This window comes from Scyliorhinus torazame, chromosome 10, assembly GCF_047496885.1.
Source record: "Scyliorhinus torazame isolate Kashiwa2021f chromosome 10, sScyTor2.1, whole genome shotgun sequence".
Taxonomy (NCBI): Eukaryota; Metazoa; Chordata; class Chondrichthyes; order Carcharhiniformes; family Scyliorhinidae; genus Scyliorhinus; species Scyliorhinus torazame.
The window spans coordinates 175,045,161-175,064,368 of record NC_092716.1 but is presented as its reverse complement, the minus strand read 5'-3'; the positions used below and the strand labels follow the sequence as shown (position 1 = coordinate 175,064,368).

The 19,208-nt window shown below is 49.0% G+C and overlaps 1 protein-coding gene across 3 annotated transcripts in view; it reads right to left on the bottom strand.

Annotated features, from left to right (window-relative positions):
* sigirr (single immunoglobulin and toll-interleukin 1 receptor (TIR) domain) overlaps window positions 1–19,208 on the bottom strand; it is an 83,052-nt gene that overhangs the window by 46,189 nt on the left and 17,655 nt on the right. The window lies entirely within an intron of this gene.

Genomic DNA, 19,208 nt, shown 5'->3' with positions numbered 1-19,208 from the left:
GGTGACCATGCCTTCAGCTCCCTAGGCCCCAAGCTCGGACTTCTCACTCAAACCCTGTCTCTTTCTCTACCTTGTCTCCCTCTTTTTTGTTAACCTCTATTAAATTCCCTCCCTCTATTAAAAAGCATTTAGATAGTTACATGGGTAAGATGGGTATAGAGGGTTATGGGCCAAGTGCGGGCAACTGGGACTAGCTTAATGGTAAAAACTGGGCGGCATGGACTGGTTGGGCCGAAGGGCCTGTTTCCATGCTGTAAACTTCTATGATTCTATGACACTCTTTAAAGCCCAACTCTGACCAAGCTTTTGGTCATCTATCTGTGAAAATCCCCTAGTCGCCACATTCCGGCACCTGTTCAGATACAGAGGGAGAATTCAGAATGTCCAATTCACCTAACAAGCACTTCTTTCAGGACTTGAGGGGGGAAACCGGAGCACCCGGAGGAAACCCACGCAGACACGGGGAGAACGTGCACACTCCTCACAGAAACTTTGTTTTTGATTAAAGTGCTTAAGGCCTCTGTTGAATAACACCTGAAAGGCAGGCCTTTATGCTCTTCATAACCAAAATCAATAAACAGTTGTAGGTCAGGTGAACTCCATGATATACTTTGGAGTTTTCTAAACTGGCCCACAACACCCTTCAGAAAAATAGATTATCTACTCCATCGAATCCCTTTATCTTTTTGATCAACTCAAGTAGATCATCCCTCAAGCTTCTAAACTCAAGACTTCAGGAAGCAAAGTACCGTACACACACCTATCTGCATCAACAGGGCCATGTTGGAGATGGTTAACAGCTTCAAATTCCTAGGGGTGCACATCACCAAAGATCTGTCCAGGTCCACCCACATTAATGCTACCACCAAGAAAGCACAACAGCGTCTATACCTCCTCAGGAAACTAAGGAAATTCAGCATGTCCACACTGACTCTTACCAACTTTTATAGATGAACCATAGAAAGCATCCTATCTGGCTGAATCACAGCCTGGTATGGCAACTGCTTGGCTCAGGACTGCAAGAAACTTCAGAGAGTCATGAACACAGCCCAGTCCATCACACGATCCTGCCTCCTATCCATTGATTCTATCTATGGAGAAAGCGGGCAGTATAATCAAAGGCCCTTCCCACCCGGCTTACTCAAACTCCAACTTCTTCCATCGGGCAGGAGATACACAAGTATCTGTTCATGAACAGATTCAAGTACAGCTTCTTCCCCCACTGTTACCAGACTCCTAAACGACCCTCTTATGGACTGACCTGACTAATACTGCACTCCTGTATGCTTCACCCGATGCCGGTGTCTATGTATTTATGTATTTACATTGTGGACCTTGTGTTGCCCTATTATGTATTTTCTTTTTATTATATTTTCTTTTCATGTATTAAATGATCTGTACGAGCTGGTCGCAGAAAAATACTTTTCACTGTACCTCGGTACACGTGACAATAAACAAATCCAATCCAATCAAGGGAATGCAAGCCAGATTTATGTGTTTTGTCCTCTGAACCTAACCTTTTAAATTTGGTGTAATTCTGGATAATTCACATTGCAACCCTTCCGGAGGTGCTGTACCAAAACAATATTTTGTACTGCAGATGGGATCTGATCAAGGTTCTGTAGAACTGAAGCATAACTTCCTTCCCTTTGTAATTCCAAAAGTCAACATACCCTAGACTTTCTGTACCCGAGGATTAGCTTTTAGTGAAGATGTACCTGGATATTCAAAGTCTTTTGCTCATTAAGATTGGAAGTGTGTGACCCGAGGCTCTGAATCATAGAAAGTTGATGGCTCTGAAAGAGGCTACTTGACCCATTGTGTTTGTGCCGGCCAAGAACAAGCCACAGAGCCTTATCCCACTTTCCAGCATTTGGTCCGTAGCCCTGCAGGTTACGGCACAGAAGGTGAATATCCAGGCACTTTTCAAAAAATAAGTTGAGGGTTTCTGCCTCCACTATCCTTTCAGGCAGTGAGGGGCAAACCCTCACAAACCTCTGGGTGGAAAGTTTTCCTTCATCTCCCATCCAATCTTTCTACCAATCACTTTAACCCTATGTCTCCGAGTCACTGAACTCTCTGCTAAAGTAAATAGGCCCTCCCCGTCCATTTTATCCAGCCCCTCACAATTTTGTACATCTCAATCAAATCTCCCTCAGCCTTTTCTGTTCAGGACAACAAACTCAGCCCATCCTATCTTTCCTCATAGTTGCATTTTTCCACTCCTGGCAACATACTCAATCTCTTTGTACCCTTGCTGGTACAATTACATCCTTTCGGAATGAGGTGACCAGAACTGCGCACATAACTCAAGTTGTGGCTTAGCTCCAGTCTAACTGCACTGCTCTTATATCCTATATCTCGGTTAAAGGATTACCCATGTCTTAACTACCTTATTGACCTGTCCTGCTATCTTCAGGGGTCTGTGGACATTCACCCCTGGACTTCCTCTACACTTCTCTTGTTTTCATTTTTCCATTTGTTGCGTAACCCTTTAATTAAAAAAAAATTCAAAAGGAAAGTCAAAGTTTTTTATTTTATACACTGCACACTCGCGACGGTTACAATTTACAAGTTGTTCTTTTTCTGTGTCCCCTCCTTTTCGCTATTTCAGGGTCCTTGTCTTGGCCCTTTACTTTACCATGGGTGGTTGTCTGGTATTTGTATGTGGGCGGTGCCCCCCCCCCGTTTATCGCTTGGCCTCCTCCCATCTCCCTATCCTGTTATGGCTTGCCTTTGATGGTTCTCTTTCTTGTGGCTTTGTGCTATGCCCTCTGGCCTCTGTGTCGGCCGCTTTCTGGCTTTCCCCTTTATTGTTTCCTCTGCCCCCCTTCCCTCCCCAGTTTCTGTCTGCTCCCTGTGGGCCGGTTGGCTCTCGTGCAACTCCCCCTCCCCCATTCTATTGGTTGTTGGCTTCAAGTGGGTATTGGAACAAGTTAGTGAATGGCCTCCACGTTTTGTGGAAGCCCTCTTCTGACCCTCGGATGGCGACTCCAGGTGGAGAAATTCCGATAGATCTGCCAGCCAGTCTGCAGCTGTGGGTGGTGCTGATCGCCAGCCGAGCAGGATTCTCCAATGGGCGATTAGTGAAGCAAAGGCAACTGTTGGGATTATCTCGGACGTGGCAGCCGTTCGTCGACTTTCTCGGGGAAAATTAAAATGTCAGCAGAAACAGCATTCTGAAGGGGGGGGGGCGGGCGGATAGGTGTTGGATGGTTGAGGTGTGTGAAGATTGGATCGGGTGGGGAAAATGTTTAGTTTATTTTACCATGTTAATGCTTTGTTATAAAAATTTTGCAAATACCCGAATAAAAATATTTTTCAAAAAAGGTAAGCAAAGGCAAGGGTGTCAGCCCTCTTCCCCATAAGTAGTTCTGCCTGCTCCAATACCCCGACGATTGCCACTCTTGGGCACGGCTCCACTCTCATCCCCACAACCTTGGACATCGCCTCAAAGAAGGCTGTCCAGAACCCGACAACTCTGGGGCATGCCCAGAACATGTGGGCGTGGCTGGCCAGGCCTCCCTGGCACCGTTCAACTCCGGGAAGAACCTGTTCATTCGGATTCTTGTCAGGTGTGCTCTGTGCACCACTTTTAGTTGCATGAGACTTAGCCTTGCGCAGGAGGAGGTGGAGTTGGCCCTGTTCAGTACTTGCTCCAGAGTCAACACCCTATTTCCGTCCCTAGCTCTTCCTCCCATTTTTCCCTTGTTTCGTCCAGTGGGGAGCGTGTTCTTTCTAAAAATCGTCCGTACAGGTCCCCGCAGTTCCCCTTCCCCATCCTCTCATTCTCTTGGCCACGGCTGCCCAGTGGTAATATTGCAGGTTTGGGAGAGCGTGGCCTCCCATACTTCTTTTCCTTTGTAGTATTGTTTTGGGGATCCTTGGATTCTTCTCTCTCCTCCCCCCCACCCCTCCCCCAAACGTCATAATCAGTTTGTCGATTGCCTGGAATAAGGCCTCGAGGATGTAGATCAGTATGGATCAGAACAGGCAGAGAAACTTGGGCAGTACATTAATCTTGATCATCTGCACCCTCCCCGCCAGGGAGAGTAAGAGTGCAGCCCATCTCTGTAGGTCCTTTTTTACTTCCTCCGCCATACTGGTCAGGTTCCATTTGTGGATCCGTGTCCAGTCATGGGCTATCTGGATCCCCAGGTAGCGGAATTTGCTTTGGCCGTTCAGTACTTTGCTCCAGAGTCTCCACCCTCCAGCACTGCCCCTCCCTCCTCTCTGGTTCACTGGAAAAACGTTGCTTCCGCCTGAGAAGGCTCCAAACACTCGCAGGAACTTCATTATTTCTTTCATGCCGTTTTGTGGTTTTGTGGGTCCAAGATGTGGAGAAGCAGGTCATCCACATAGAGGGAGACTGTGCTCGTTGCTTCTTCTTTGGATTCCCTTCCAGCCTCTCGCAGGCCGGTTGCCAGTGGCTCAATTGCCAGGGCGAATGAGAGCGGGGACAGCAGGCATCCACGTCATGTGCCTCTGTGCAGCTGGAGTATTCAGAGCTGGCGGTGTTAGTCTGTACGCTCGCCTTAGGGGCGACATACAGGAGTTTCACCCTTGAAGTGAACCCTGTCCCCTGCCCAAACCACTCTCATATCTCAATGAGGTAATTACATTCGACTCTGTCGAAGACCTTTTCTGCGTCCAGGGAGATGGTCACCTCTGGGGTCATTATCACGTTCAGCAGCCATCTGTTGTTCGCAGTCAACTGTCTACCCTGAACAAAGCTTTCACAAATTGCAGATCAGCAATATGGTGGACTGTCTGGTCTTCTGCGACCACCTCTGCTGCACAGTTCTCCAGTCTCTTGGCCAGGACATTTGCGAGTACCTCACGTCCACACTGAGCAGTGAAGTGGGTCTATATGATCCACATTCCATTGGGCCTTTGGGTATCAGCGATGTGGTGGCCTGTGTTAGCATTGGAGGCAGGGTGCCCCTCGCTAGTGGGTCCGCAAACATTTACCGCAGGCGCAGGGAGAGTGCTGGTGCACATCTTTTGTAAATTCCGCCGGGAACCCATCGGGTCTCGCCGTCTTCCCCGCCTGCATGGAGCTGATGCTCTCCATGATGTCTCCCAGATCTAGTGGTGCTTCCAGCTCCCATCTATGGTACCCCATGACTGGCATGTCCAGTCCATCGAGGAACTGTTTCGTCCCCGAGTCCCCGTCGGCGGGCTCGGAGGTGTACAGCGGCCAGTAAAACGAACAAAGAACAAAGAAAAGCACAGCACAGGAACAGGCCCTTCGGCCCTTCAAGCCCGTGCCGACCATGCTGCCCAACTAAACTACAATCTTCTACACTTCCTGGGTCCGTATCCCTCTATTCCCATCCTATTCATGTATTTGTCAAGATGCCCCTTAAATGTCACTATCGTCCCTGCTTCCACCACCTCCTCCGGCAGCGAGTTCCAGGCACCCACTACCCTCTATGTAAAAAAACTTGCCTCGTACATCTCCTCTAAACCTTGTCCCTCGCACCTTAAACCTATGCCCCCTAGTAATTGACCCCTCTACCCTGGGGAAAAGCCTCTGCCTATCCACTCTGTCTATGCCCCTTATAGTTTTGTAGACCTCTATCAGGTTGCCCCTCAACCTCCGTTGTTCCAGTGAGAAGAAACCGAGTTTGTTCAACCGCTCCTCATAGCTAATGCCCTCCACACCAGGCAACATCCTGGTAAATCACTTTTGCACCCTCTCTAAAGCCTCCACATCCTTCTGGTAGTGTGGCGACCAGAATTGAACACTATACTCCAAGTGTGGCCTAAAGTAGAAGGCCTCAAATGCTTTGTTGCTCTTTTTGGATCTGCTACGAGTCAGCCCCTGCTGTCCTTTCCCTCGTGGCTGCCTGCTTTCTCAGCTGGTGAGCCAGCAGGCAGCTAGCCTTCTCTCCGTGCTCATAAAAGGTTCCCCCATGTCTGCTTTCCTGGTGGACTGCAGGTTAAAATCCATTTGTAGTTTTTTCCTCTCCGCCAGAAGCTCTACAGTCAGGGCCTCGGAGTACCGTCTGTCGACCTTCAGGATGGAGTCAATCAGTTGTTGCCCAGCCGCTCTCTCTTCTTTATCTCTGCAGGCCTTGTAGGCAATAATTTCTCCCCTAATCACAACCTTCAGTGCCTCCCTGAACGTGGAAGGTGAGACTTCCCAGTTATGGCTGTTCGTAACATAATCGTCTATGGCCTGTAATGTTTTCTAGCAGGAGACCTTGTCAGCCAGGAGGCTTATGTCCAACCTCAATGGGAGAGCGTTGGGCGCAGCCCATCTCCTACCTCATATCCACGTAGTGCGGAGCGTGGTCGGAGATTACAATTGCGGAGTATTCCACTCTGACTATTTCTGAAAGCACCTATTTCCCACTACAAAGAAGTATCAGCAATATGGTGGCCTGTGTACTGGTGAGAAGAACGAGAATTCCTTTTCACCTGGATGCATGAACCGCCTTGGGTCCACTGCCTCCATTTGCTCCATAAACGTTCCCTGTTCTGCCTGTTGTTTTCCCCGTTCTGGGGTTTAATTTGTCCGTCAGCAGGTCCTGTACATAGTTACCCAACAACCCCCCCCCTCCCCCATGATCAGTCGGTGCGAGTCTATGCTGGGGATTTCTGCCATGGTCTTCTTTATAAACACCGTGTCATCTCAGTTGGGCGCGTACACATTCACCAGTACTGGTGCCCAGTCTAGATCACCGCTGACCATGACGGACCCAGGGGGATGGTACGTGACCGCCTTTGTAACCGTGAACACTGTCCTTTTGCTGATCAGAATAACTACCCCCCTAGCCCTCATCCCATAGCAGGAATGGTAGGTCTGTCCCACCCGCAGCCCTTCCTTACCCACAGTCGGTCTTTCTCCTATTTTCAGGTGGGTGAAGACCCTGGACCTTTTCATTACGCAGTTAATGTCACAGAATTTATAGTGCTGAAGAAGGCCATTCGGCCCATCAAGTCTGCACCGGCTCTTGGAAAGAGCACCCCACTTAAGTCCACACTTCCAACCTATCCCCGTAACCAAGCAAACCCACCAAACCTTTTTGGACACTAAGGGCAATTTAGCTTAGCCAATCCACCTAACCTGCACATCTTTGGACTGTGGGAGGAAACCGGAGCACCAGGAGGAAACCCACGCACACACGGGAGGACGTGCAGACTCCGCACAGACAGTAACCCAAGTCAGGAATCGAACCTGGGACCCTGCTAACTACTGTGCTGCCCCCTAATATTCCAGGTGACTATCCTGTTGGAGGGTTTCTGTCCCACCCCTTCCTGCGGGATCAACCATACTTACCTAGAGGATGTGCCCCGCACTGCGGGCTTTCCCTATGTTAGGGGACCACCCAAAATGGCCGCCATCCCCCTTGGTCTCGTTCCCCCTTTTATCCCCCTCTCTGTCCTCCCCCGCCGTCCTTTTCTGTTTGTGGTGGCCCACCCTCCCAGGGTCAATCTGACCTCCTCCCACTCCCACTCTGATGGTATTCTCTCGGTCTCCTCATCCTCCCCTGCGCTCTGCTGCCCTTACCCTTCCTTCCAATGAGCTGGTTCCCTTACTCATAGCGAGGCAGTGCAGTCCCGCGCAAATCTGCCCATCTCAGATTGCTTTTTCTGTGTCTTCCTTGATGTGTTGGGTGTTCTGGATCACAAACAGGTCACCAACACTGGAAGTGGTGCAACTCTATTTTATTATAAGGTTAACTATATTAACATACTTGAACTGTGGGTAAATGCAATACCAGCTTTAACTGTTGACCCTTGCCTAGTCCTAACCAGGTGATGCACTCAGCACATGGTGAATGTCTGTGTTGCAGGCTGTGAGCTCTGTGCTCCGAGCTGGCTGCTACTAGAATGAGCCGGAACTCTCCTGTCCCCTGTCTTTATAGTGCGTGTGCTCTCACTGGTGATTGGCTGCGGTGTTGTGTATGCTGATTGCTCCCACTGCATGTCCATCAGTGTGTGTGTGTGTGTCTGCACCATGATATACTGGTGTATATTATGACATCCCCCTTTTATATAAAGAATATGTGCCTCCATGACAATAGATATTGTGTTGTGAATGTACCTGACTATGTGTGTGCATGTTATTTACATGACTATGTACATGAGGCTAATCTATTTACACGGGAAGGTGCCTGGTGCCGAGAAATAGGGTGTCTCACCAACAACGAAATGAACATTATATACAAACTACTGGAACGATGAAACAGGATAACAGAACAGATCAAAGAGTCCAACATCGTAAAACTCATAAGTCAAGTCTCTGAGGTGGGTGACGAAGTCTGGTTGACCGCCTCAACGGTGGGTCAGGAGCCACCGGCTGAGGAACGGGCTGGGCCACGGCAGAGTGGGGAGGATGCAGAGTATTCGGAATCTCCACATAGTCCAGGTTGGGGACAACAGGAGGGCGTGGCACCAGTGGAGGATCACGCAGCGAGCATGGAACGAGACGAGGGGCACGCCGATTGCGGCGGCGAATGGAACCATCTGGCAGACGAACCAGGAACGTGCGAGGAGACACCTGCCGAAGAACCACAGCAGTTGCAGACCAGCCACCCTCCGGAAGATGGATGCGGACGTTGTCATCCGGCGCCAGAGCAGGGAGATCAGTCGCCCGAGCGTCATGCGCCGCCTTGTGTTGTGCACGAGACTGTTGCATCCACTGAAGGACCGGAACGTGGTTGAGGTCTGGGACGTGAATGGACGGCACCGTGGTCCTGGGGGTGCGACCCATGAGCAGCTGGGCTGGCAACAGGCCCGTGGAGAGTGGGGCCGAACAATAGGCCAGCAAAGCGAGGTAGAAGTCGGATCCTGCATCGGCAGCCTTGCAGAGGAGCCGTTTGACGATGTGGACGTGCTTTTCCGCTTTGCCATTGGATTGGGGGTGCAGGGGACTGGATGTCACATGCACAAAGTTGTACCTGCTGGCAAAGTTGGACCATTCCTGGCTCGCGAAGCAGGGGCCATTGTCCGACATCACAGTGAGTGGGATGCCATGACGAGCGAAGGTCTCCATGCAGGCACGGATGACCGCCAATGATGGGATGTCGTGCAGGCGTACAACCTCCGGGTAGTTCGAAAAATAGTCTACAATCAGAACATAGTCCCTGCCGTGCGCATGGAACAGGTCAACGCCTACCTTAGACCAAGGGGACGTGACCAACTCATGGGGCTGTAGGGTCTCACGTGGTTGGGCTGGCTGAAACCGCTGACAGGTGGGGCAGTTGAGCACTGTGTTGGCGATGTCCTCATTGATGCCGGGCTAGTACACAGCCTCTCGGGCCCTCTGTCGGCACTTCTCCACGCCAAGATGGCCCTCGTGTAGCTGTTCCAAAACGCGCAGGCGCATGCTGTGCGGGATCACGATGCGGTCCAGCTTCAGGAGGACACCATCGACTACTGCCAGATCGTCTCTGATATTGTAGAACTGCGGGCATTGGCCCTTGAGCCACCCATCTGTCATGTGGCGCATGACACGAGGTTGAGGGGCGACTTGATCGAGGTCTACAAAATTATGAGGAGCATAGACAGAGTGGATAGTCAGAGGCTTTTCCCCAGGGTAGAGGGGTCAATTACTAGGGGGCATAGGTTTAAGGTGAGAGGGGCAAGGTTTAGAGTAGATGTACGAGGCAAGTTTTTTTTTTTTTTTTTTTTTTTTTTTTTTTTACACAGAGGGTAGTCGGTGCCTGGAACTCGCTACCGGAGGAGGTGGTGGAAGCAGGGACGATAGTGATATTTAAGGGGCATCTTGACAAATACATGAATAGGATGGGAATAGAGGGATACAGACCCAGGAAAAGTAGAAGATTGTGTGGAAGTTTAGTCGGGCAGCATGGTCGGCATGGGCTTGGAGGGCCGAAGGGCCTGTTCCTGTGCTGTACATTTCTTTGTTCTTTGACACGCTGTAGTAGGGGGTCAGCCGCAGTTTCGCGGCAAATGTGGACAAGGCGTTAATCAGTGGCCGGCAGATTAGAGGCCGTGAAGGCCGCATGGGCGTCAACCTGGCGTACGAACCCCTCTGGGTCACATGGGGTGTTGACTGCCCTGGACAGAGCGTCGGCTATGATCAGGTCCTTGCCCGGGGTGTATAGGTGCTGGAAATCGTACCGCCGGAGTTTTAAGCAGAATGCGCTGGAGGAGAGGGGTCATATCATTCAGGTCTTTTTGTATAATGTTGACCAGCAGGCGATGGTCGGTCTCGACAGTGAATTAGGGGAGGCCATACACGTAATTATGAAATTTGTCGACCCCAGTCAACTGGCCCAGGCACTCCTTTTCCATCTGCGCGTAGCGCTGTTCCGTGGGGGTCATGGCACGTGACGCATATGCAACGGGGGCCCATGATGAGGCCTCATGGCGTTGCAGGAGCACCGCCCCAATGCCGGATTGGCTGGCATCCGTTGAAATTTTGTTTCCTTCGTGGGGGTCAAAAAATGCCAATACCAGGGCCGTGGTAAGCTTGGTCTTAAGCTCCTCCCATTCACGCTCGTGGGTGGGAAGCCATTGGAAGTCTGTCGTCTTCCTGACCAGATCCCGGAGAGCTGTGGTATGGGAGGCGAGGTTCGGGATGAACTTCCCCAGGAAGTTGACCATGCCCTAAAATCGGAGGACCGCCTTCTTATCCGCAGGCTTCTGCATGGCCGTGATGGCTGCCACCTTGTCCGCATCCGGCCGCACACCCAACCGGGAGATGTGGTCCCCTAGGAACTGGAGTTCCATCTGGCCGAAGGAACATTTGGCTCTGTTGAGGCGAAGGCCTTGGTCCCGTATTCGTTTGAAAATGCGCTGGAGGCGACTGATATGCTCCTGCGGGGTGGTGGACCAAATGATGATGTCGTCAACATAGACGCGCACACCCTCAATGCCCTCCATCATTTGCACCATTATCCGGTGGAATACTTCTGATGCCGATATGATCCCAAACGACATCCTGTTGTAGCAGTACCTGCCAAACGGGGTATTAAAAGGTACACAGCTTTCTGCTGGACCTGTCTAGTTGAATTTGCCAGAATCCTTTCGAGGCGTCAAGTTTGGTGAAGATGTTGGCCCGAGCCATCTCGCACGTGATCTCCTCGCGCTTGGGGATAGGGTAATGCTCCCTCATTGTGTTGCGATTCAGATCCTTTGCAGGTCAATACAGATCCGGAGCTCGCCGGAGGGCTTCTTTACGCACACCATGGAACTGATCCAGTCGGTTGGTTCCGTCACTCTGGAGAGCACCCCTTGGTCCTGGAGGTCCTGCAGCTGCTGCTTGAGGCGGTCCTTGAGGGGTGCTGGGACTCTGCGAGGTGCATGAACCACAGGCGTGGCGTCTTGTTTGAGAAGGATTTTGTAAGTGTATGGAAGCGTGCCCATGCCTTCGAAAACGTCGCGGTGCTGGTCGATGATGGCATTGAGTTGCGCCCTGAAGTCCGCATCCTGGAAGGCAGACGTGTCCTCTGGAGAGAGAGTGTACTCGTTGAACGAGGTTTAGGAGTTTGCACGCCTGTAGGACTAGGCCCACGATCTCGAAGGGAAGGATGGCTTTTCGCGAGTTGTGCGTCACTTCGAGTTGGTATGAACCGGTAGCAGGAATGACGTTGCCATTGTAGTCCACTAGTTGGCAGGTCGACGGACGAATGGTTGGTTTAACCCCAAGGGTCTGAAAGACTGACCACGCTAGGAGATTAGCGGAAGCACCAGTGTCCAGGCGGAATCGTATCTGGGATCGGTTGACCGTCAGGGTGGCACACCACTTGTCGTCTGGATCAATGCTGTGCACCAACAGTAGCTGGTGTCTTTGATTTGGGGACAGCCTGTTTTGTTATAACAGCGACTGGAAAAGACTCCCTCGGGTCCTGTGTCACTGGTCTGCAGGAAGTCGGAATCGGACTCAGTTTGGGTTAGGTAACTGCTTGTTGCAGGGTTCTTCGGAGGTTTATTTCATTTCCTGGTTCAATTTGAGGCATTGTGCTGTCATTCCAGGTGAAGGAAGGTTGTTTTACAGTTTTAAAAGATTTTTTCTTTGATTTGGGACGTTTCCCCTTTACATGGGCATGATCCAGGGCCTCTAACGTCATGACGCGTGTGACGTAGCACGTAGGAGGCGTTTGCACATGCGCAGATCGCGGTTCCTTTACTGATGGCCGTTTTCATGATTGCGCATGTGCGGCGTCGCGCAACTGCGCATGTGCAGTTCCTTTACAAAGATGGCCACCGACCAAAATTGTTCTGTGCTTCGGGATTTCGGCCTCGAGGCGAGTACTGGCGCTTCTCTTACCTTTTCTTGCTGGTTGGAGTGTGTTTTCCTCACAGTATCTGCCTGGAAGTCGCTCCTGTTTTGCCCCTTGGAGAACTTGAATTTTTAAAAGATTTCTTTTGCTCTGGCACCGGCGATGGGGAGGAGAAGCTCTGTTTTTTCAGGATCGGCCAGGTCTTCTAGTTCGGCTGCCAGCAGGAAGATTTCAAACGTTTGCTTGAATGCCCACCAGTTTTCGCGGAGATCGCCGTGGCACTGGAGCTGCTGCGGAACCCGGATCTTAAACATCTTGCCTGGGTATCGTTGCTGGTTGTCACTGTACGCTGAGGTGCTGGCGATGCGAAGCGGCGGGTTGATGTTCTCCATACTTCAGGATGCCGGAATGCTGATTAATTGCAGGTGGGTCTCAGAAGTGCTAGTATGCAACCAATCATGGTATCATGATGTGTTGGGTGTTCTGGATCACAAACAGGTCACCAACACTGGAAGTGGTGCAACTCTATTACATTATAAGGTTAACTATATTAACATACTTGAACTGTGGGTAAATGCAATACCAGCTTTAACTGTTGACCCTTGCCTAGTCCTAACCAGGTGATGCACTCAGCACATGGTGAATGTCTGTGTTGCAGGCTGTGAGCTCTGTGCTCCTAGCTGGCTGATGCTAGAAAGAGCAGGAACTCTCCCGTCCCCTGTCTTTATAGTGCGTGTGCTCTCACTGGTGATTGGCTGTGGTGTTGTGTATGCTGATTGGTCCCACTGCATGTCCATCAGTTTGTGTGTGTGTGTGTGTGTGTGTGTGTGTGTCTGCATCATGATATACTGGTGTATATTATGACATTCCTCACCGCTGTCTCACTTGTCATTTGTCTAGTCCGTTCGCATGGACGGACTCTTCCGCCTCTGCCGGGTAGTAAAATAACGCTCTCTGTTCTGTGATGTTACCCAGAGCCTGGCTAGGAATAACACCCCGAATCTAATGTTGTTTTTGTACAGGGCTGATTTTGCGTGGTTGAATTCGGCCCTGCGCTTATCGCCCTCGGCTGCTTCCAGCCCTGGGCTTTGGTCAGAGCGTCCTGTGGACCCTGTCAATTTCTGGCGACTTGGGGAAGGTGTCCCTTCCAACCAGGTTGTCCAGCACCTGGGCCACGTAATCGGTTGGATCCTTGCCCTCAATTCCCTCTGGCAGGCCCACTATTCGGATATTTTGTCACCTGGATCAGTTCTCCTAGTCCTCGACCTTCCCTTTCAGGGTCCCCTGGGGCACCACCAATCTCTTGATCTCGGCCTCCAGGGCGATAATTCTGTGCCTCTTTCAGCTCCTGTATCATGTCCACTTGGGCTTCCAGCCTCTTTCCCATGCCATCGTGTGCCATCTGCAAGCCGGCCAGCGTCTGTCACCGCCACCTTGACTTCCGTTTGAATCTCCGCCTTAATCTGTCCTTCATCGCGGTTAGTTCCTTAGTTAAGATCGTCTTCCAACCATCGCCTGGTGGGGTAGGGGGTGCCAGCTGTCACAGGACTCCCCCTCTCAGGGGTGCCAGAGGCCTCTTGCCTCATGGGTCCCTTGACCCACTTGCTCGCTGCTCCTGCCCTCCTGCAGTTTCTGGTTTCCCTGCGGCCTCTCGAGCTACTTCTTCCTGGCATTGTTTTCCTCTCTGTTACCTTTGTGGGTGAGGGGATAAAGGAGTCCAATTTTTCGGGCTAAATTCGGCCAAAAGTGCGTATTTGGCTGTGTTCTGGAGGAGAGCCACCTGAAGTGTGACTGTTCAGCATATCCCCATCACTGGAAGTCCTCATCTTTTGCCTTTTTTGACTTCCCCAAACACATCACCGCACACTTCTCCAGGTTGAATTCCATTTGCCCTCCTGACCAGTCCATTGATATCTTTTTCAGTCTACAGCTTTCCTCCTTACTATCAACTATGCAGCCATTTTTTGTGTTGCCAGCAAAGTCCTTGATCATGCCCCTTAAATTTACATCAAAATCGTTAATACTGTCATGTGAGAGTACCTTTAAGAAATGGATGCTTAAGCAATGTACCTTTAAGAAATGGAGCTGATCATATTACTGAAGTGATGTCAGAGGGTGGGGGGAGCTGAGCTTACTTCTGCTTTTTGAGATTCAGTTTGAGAAAGCAGCTGGGAGTGTCTGGGTATTTTGCTGTGAGCTGCATGAAGAAACACAGAGCTGGTCTGTTGATTTCTGCAATCCAAAGACTATAAATATATTGAATGTAACCTAATGTGCTCCTATTTTTGAAGGTTTGAAGTCTTTTGGATGTTTAAAGGAACATTTTGAAGGATTATTTAGTGTTGTAGTCTTTTGGGGTTATCTTTGAAGTAAAGGGTGTTTAGATATTCAATGTTTGTTTTAAAAGGTTAACTTGAGTTCATAGAATAAACATTGTTTTGTTTTAAAAACCACTTGTCCATTTCTGCTGTATCATACCTGTAGAGTACGTTGTGTGCTTCCCACACCACAATCTATTAAAAGTTATGAGTCGGTTGAACTCCATGAAACACTTTGGGGTTCTGTAAACCTGGACCCATAACAATACATACCACAAAAAGCAGGAACCTAGGACTGAGCCCTGTGGAACCTCAATGGAAACAACCTTCTAGGCTCAAAAACACCAATTATCAATTACCATTTGTTTCCTGACACTGAGCCAATTTTATATCCAGCTAGTTGCATCCCCCTGGATCCAATGGAGCATTTATTTTTTAAACCAATCTGCCATGTGGGATCTTGTCAAAAGTCTTGATAAAATCCATGTAGACCACATCAACTACACTTCCCTCATCAATCCTCTTCTTCTCTCCGCAAAGAATTCACTCCAGTTAGTCAGAAACAAACTTCCCTTTAAAAATCCATGCTGACTGTCCTGATTAATCTGTGCCTAAGTGACAGTTTATTCTCTCTCTCAGAATTGATTGTAATAATTTGCCCACTACAGAGGTGAGACTGTCTGGCCTGTAATTATCCTGTCTATCCCCTGCTCCATTTTTAAATGGAAGGTACACTGTTAGCAGTTCTCTAATTTCGTGAGGATTGGAAAATGATAGTCAAACCTTTGTTATCTCCTCTCTGGTTTCTTTCAATAGTCCGGGGTCCATTTCATCTGACCCTGGTTATTTTGCCACTTTCAAAGACGCCAATCCCATTAATACTTCCTTCCTCCCTATGCTTTACACTCCTCATCCTTAACGATAATATCTGCATCGTCTCTCTTTTGTGAATACAGACACAAAATATTCATAAAGAACTATACCTACTTCTTCCACCTCTAATGCATAGGCTACCTTGTGGTATTTTGTGGGTCCTACTCTTTCCTTAGTCATCTTCTTACTCTTAATGGATTGATAAAACACCTTTGGATTCACCTTCATTTTGCTTGCCAACATTCTTTCATGCCCTTGCTTTGCTTTCCTAATCATAGAATAGAATTATAGAATCCCTACAGTGCAGGAGGTTATTCTGCCCATCGAGTCAGCACTGACCATCCAAAAGAGCACCCTACCTAGGCCCAATCCCTGTAACCCTCCTAACATTTGGACACTAAGGGGCAATTCATCATGGCCATTTCACCTAACCTGCATGTCTTTGGACAGTGGGAGGAAACCAGAGCACCCGGAGGAAACTCATGCAGAGACAGAAAGAATGTGCAAACGCCACACAGTCAACAACCAAGGTCAGAATCAAACCTGGATCCCTGGTACTGTGAGGCAGCAGTGCTAACGACTGTGCTACCCATTTCCATGCTGCCTAATTTCCTCTCTCCCCTTTCTATACTTCTCTTGGCTTTCTTTAGTATTGAGTTCTTGGTGTTGGGCATCAGCCTTCTTTTCTGCCTTACCTTGTCCTGCAAGTTCCTTGATATCCAGAGGATTCTAAATTGGCCATCCCTCTTTTAATTTTGTGGGAACATGTTTACTCTGAACACCTTGAAATCTTTTCTTTGAATGTCTCCCAGTGCTGACACTGATTTACCTTCAAGTAACTGTTTCCAATCCACTTTTGCTGAATCACTACTCTACCATGAACTCCATCTGCCACAGATTTGCTCATTCACTTTGTCTGTGCATGTCCCTTTGCAACTCCCTGTTTCTATCAATACTACTTACTCTGCCTCCTGACATTGTTGTGCATCTATGAGGTACACAATATTCCTCAGACTGCTGTTCTCGTTGCATCCCAAGATCCACATAAGGTGCTGTGCGCTGCCACATCTACACACACAACTGCTCACTCCAGCAGCACTGACTCACCCTATTTCAAAGCTGTCCTGACCTCCAGTTTAATTTCATTCATCCTCTCATCCGACACCTGAACAAGAAACGCTTTCTTTCACATGTTAAGGAATGCAAACTCCAACAACTTATGGATACGGATATGAATCACCGTATATTAATTATGTCCTCTGACCGTCCCTTCTCTGATACTCAGCAAAGGACTTAATTCTATCCCCTTAGGCCCTCACCTCAATGAATTTTTGACTCTGCATGACATTGAAATCTTCTTCTGTTGCTTTCGTATCCATGCTCACTTCTTTGGCAGGAGTCCTCCTCACTGCTTGAACTGCTTTGCGCAGGTCAAGGAGATACAGCCTGAGTGAGTGAGACACATCCAGAGTGGGAATTGGAACTTGGTAATTTGGTGCAGTGAGGTAATCAGGAAAGGTAAGTGGTAAGTCTAATTCTGCTGTTTTTCAGTTAAAAGTGCAGTGTGTAGCTTAGTGCAGTGTTCTTCAAACTCGGGGGCGCAACCCGCGGGTGGGTCGTGGGCGGGTGTCGAGAGGGTCGCAGAGCCGTCCTCCGTGGCGCTCCCGATTGTGCAAATTCCCGCTTTTAATAACGCCGGCTGCAAGCAGCCTTTAAAATGGCCACGAACCACGAACATGTAAAAAAAATTCGGCCTCATTGATCGTGCGCGCACGATCATCGACGCGCATGCGCAAAACTATGCACATGTGCAGTGCGGCCGCTGTGTTGTTTTTTTAAACGGTCGCAGCTTTTTGTTTTACAAGTTTGGGTTTTTTTAATTCATTTATTTTATTCATTTTTTCTTTGTTGTTACAAGTTCGGGGGGTTTATTAATTTTATTCATTTAATTTTTTTTTCATTTATTTTATTCATTTTATTTTTACAACTTCGGGGGGGTTTTATTGAATAAAACTTTACGGAAAAAAATGCAGAACTTTGGAGAGATGGAGACTCCATACTTTCCGACACCAGAAGGCTTCACCTTCATCCAACAGGTTCCATTGGAGGAGCGTGTACGAGGGCCAAAGGGACCCAAAACCACTTCCTCCATTTTTATCAGCAGCAAACAAGGTAAGAGAAAATGGTGGGTCGCTCAGGTCGGCCGGTGTGGGTCCCGAAGGTCGGCCGGGTTGGGTCCCGAAGGTTGGTAAAAATGGGTCTCCATAAAAAAAGTTTGAAGAACACTGGGTTAGTGTCTGATTGGCTGAAGTTGGCCCCACCCTAATTGCTGAGAGGCAGTTATCTGTCAGTCACCTGAGGCCTGTTTAGTGGCGCAAGGGTGTATATTGTATTCTTCTCTTTGAAGCTTAAGTAATGCGAGTCATCCTGGTTAGCTGAGGTCTGCATAAAAGACAGACAGAAATTGCATTTAATAAGCTTTGTGCAGGTCAAGGGGACACAGCCTGCGTGAGTGAGACACATCCAGAGTGGGAATTGGAACTTGGTAATTTGGTGCAGTGAGATAATTCAGTGCAGAGTGGGAGAAGGTGCTTTTGCCCTACCGTTTTGTTCTCTTTCTTCTGGCCTGTAACTTTTAATCTGCAGGGAGAGAACCAGAGAGCATCCTAGGAAGGCAAGTGATTTTTATTTTTATTACCTTTTCAAATTGTGTGTGGGGGGGGGAAACTGAAGTGACATCACAGTAAAGCTGTGACCTGATTGGGAATCTACACTAAATTTAAAAATTAAACATTGTTAAACTAATTAAACATAATTACTTAATTATAATTTAGAGGGGTATCTAAGCCAGAGATAGAAGTGTATTGTATTTAGCTTTCACATTTATAGTAGAAATCTAATGCTAGGAAACATATAATTAACAGTAACTTTTTAAAAAAAAATGTTTTTAAATTTAATTTACTAATTAATTAACGCAATGTCAATTAGAGGGGTGCACTGCTCTGACTGTGAGATGTGGCAGGTCCGGGAGGCTTCCGGCATCCCGGATGGCTTCATCGACAGAAAGTGCATCCAACTAGAGCTCCTCACAGTCCGCATGGTTCAGTTGGAGCAGCAGTTGGATGCACTCAGAAGCATGCAGGTTGCGGAAAGCGTCATAGATTGCAGTTATATAAATGTGGTCACACCCAAGGTGCAGGCAGAGAAATGGGTGACCACCGGAAGGGGCAGGCAGTCAGTGCAGGAATCCCCTGTAGTTGTCCCCCTCTCGAACAGGTATACCCCTTTGGATACTGTCGGGGGTGATAGCCTATCAGGGGAAAACAGCAACAGCCAGAGCCGTGGCACCACGGCTGGCTCTGATGTTCAGCAGGGAGGGTCAAAGCGGAGAAGAGCAATAGTCATAGGGGACTCTATAGTCAGGAGCACAGATAGGCATTTCTGTGGACGTGAAAGAGACTCCAGGATGGTATGCTGCCTCCCTGGTGCCAGGGTCCGGGATGTCTCAGAACGGGTAGCAAGCATCCTGAAGGGGGAGGGCAAACAGGCAGAGGTTGGTGTACATATTGGTACTAACAACATAGGCAGGAAGGGGCATGAGGTCTTGCAGCAGGAGTTCAGGGAGCGAGGCAAAAAGTTAAAAGACAGGGCCTCAAGGGTTATAATCTCAGGATTACTCCCTGTGCCAAGTGCCAATGAGGCTAGAAATAGGAAGCTAGAGCAGTTAAACACGTGGCTAAACAGCTGGTGTAGGAGGGAGGGTTTCCGTTATCTGGAAAACTGGGAGCTCTTCCGAGGCAGGTGTCACCTATAT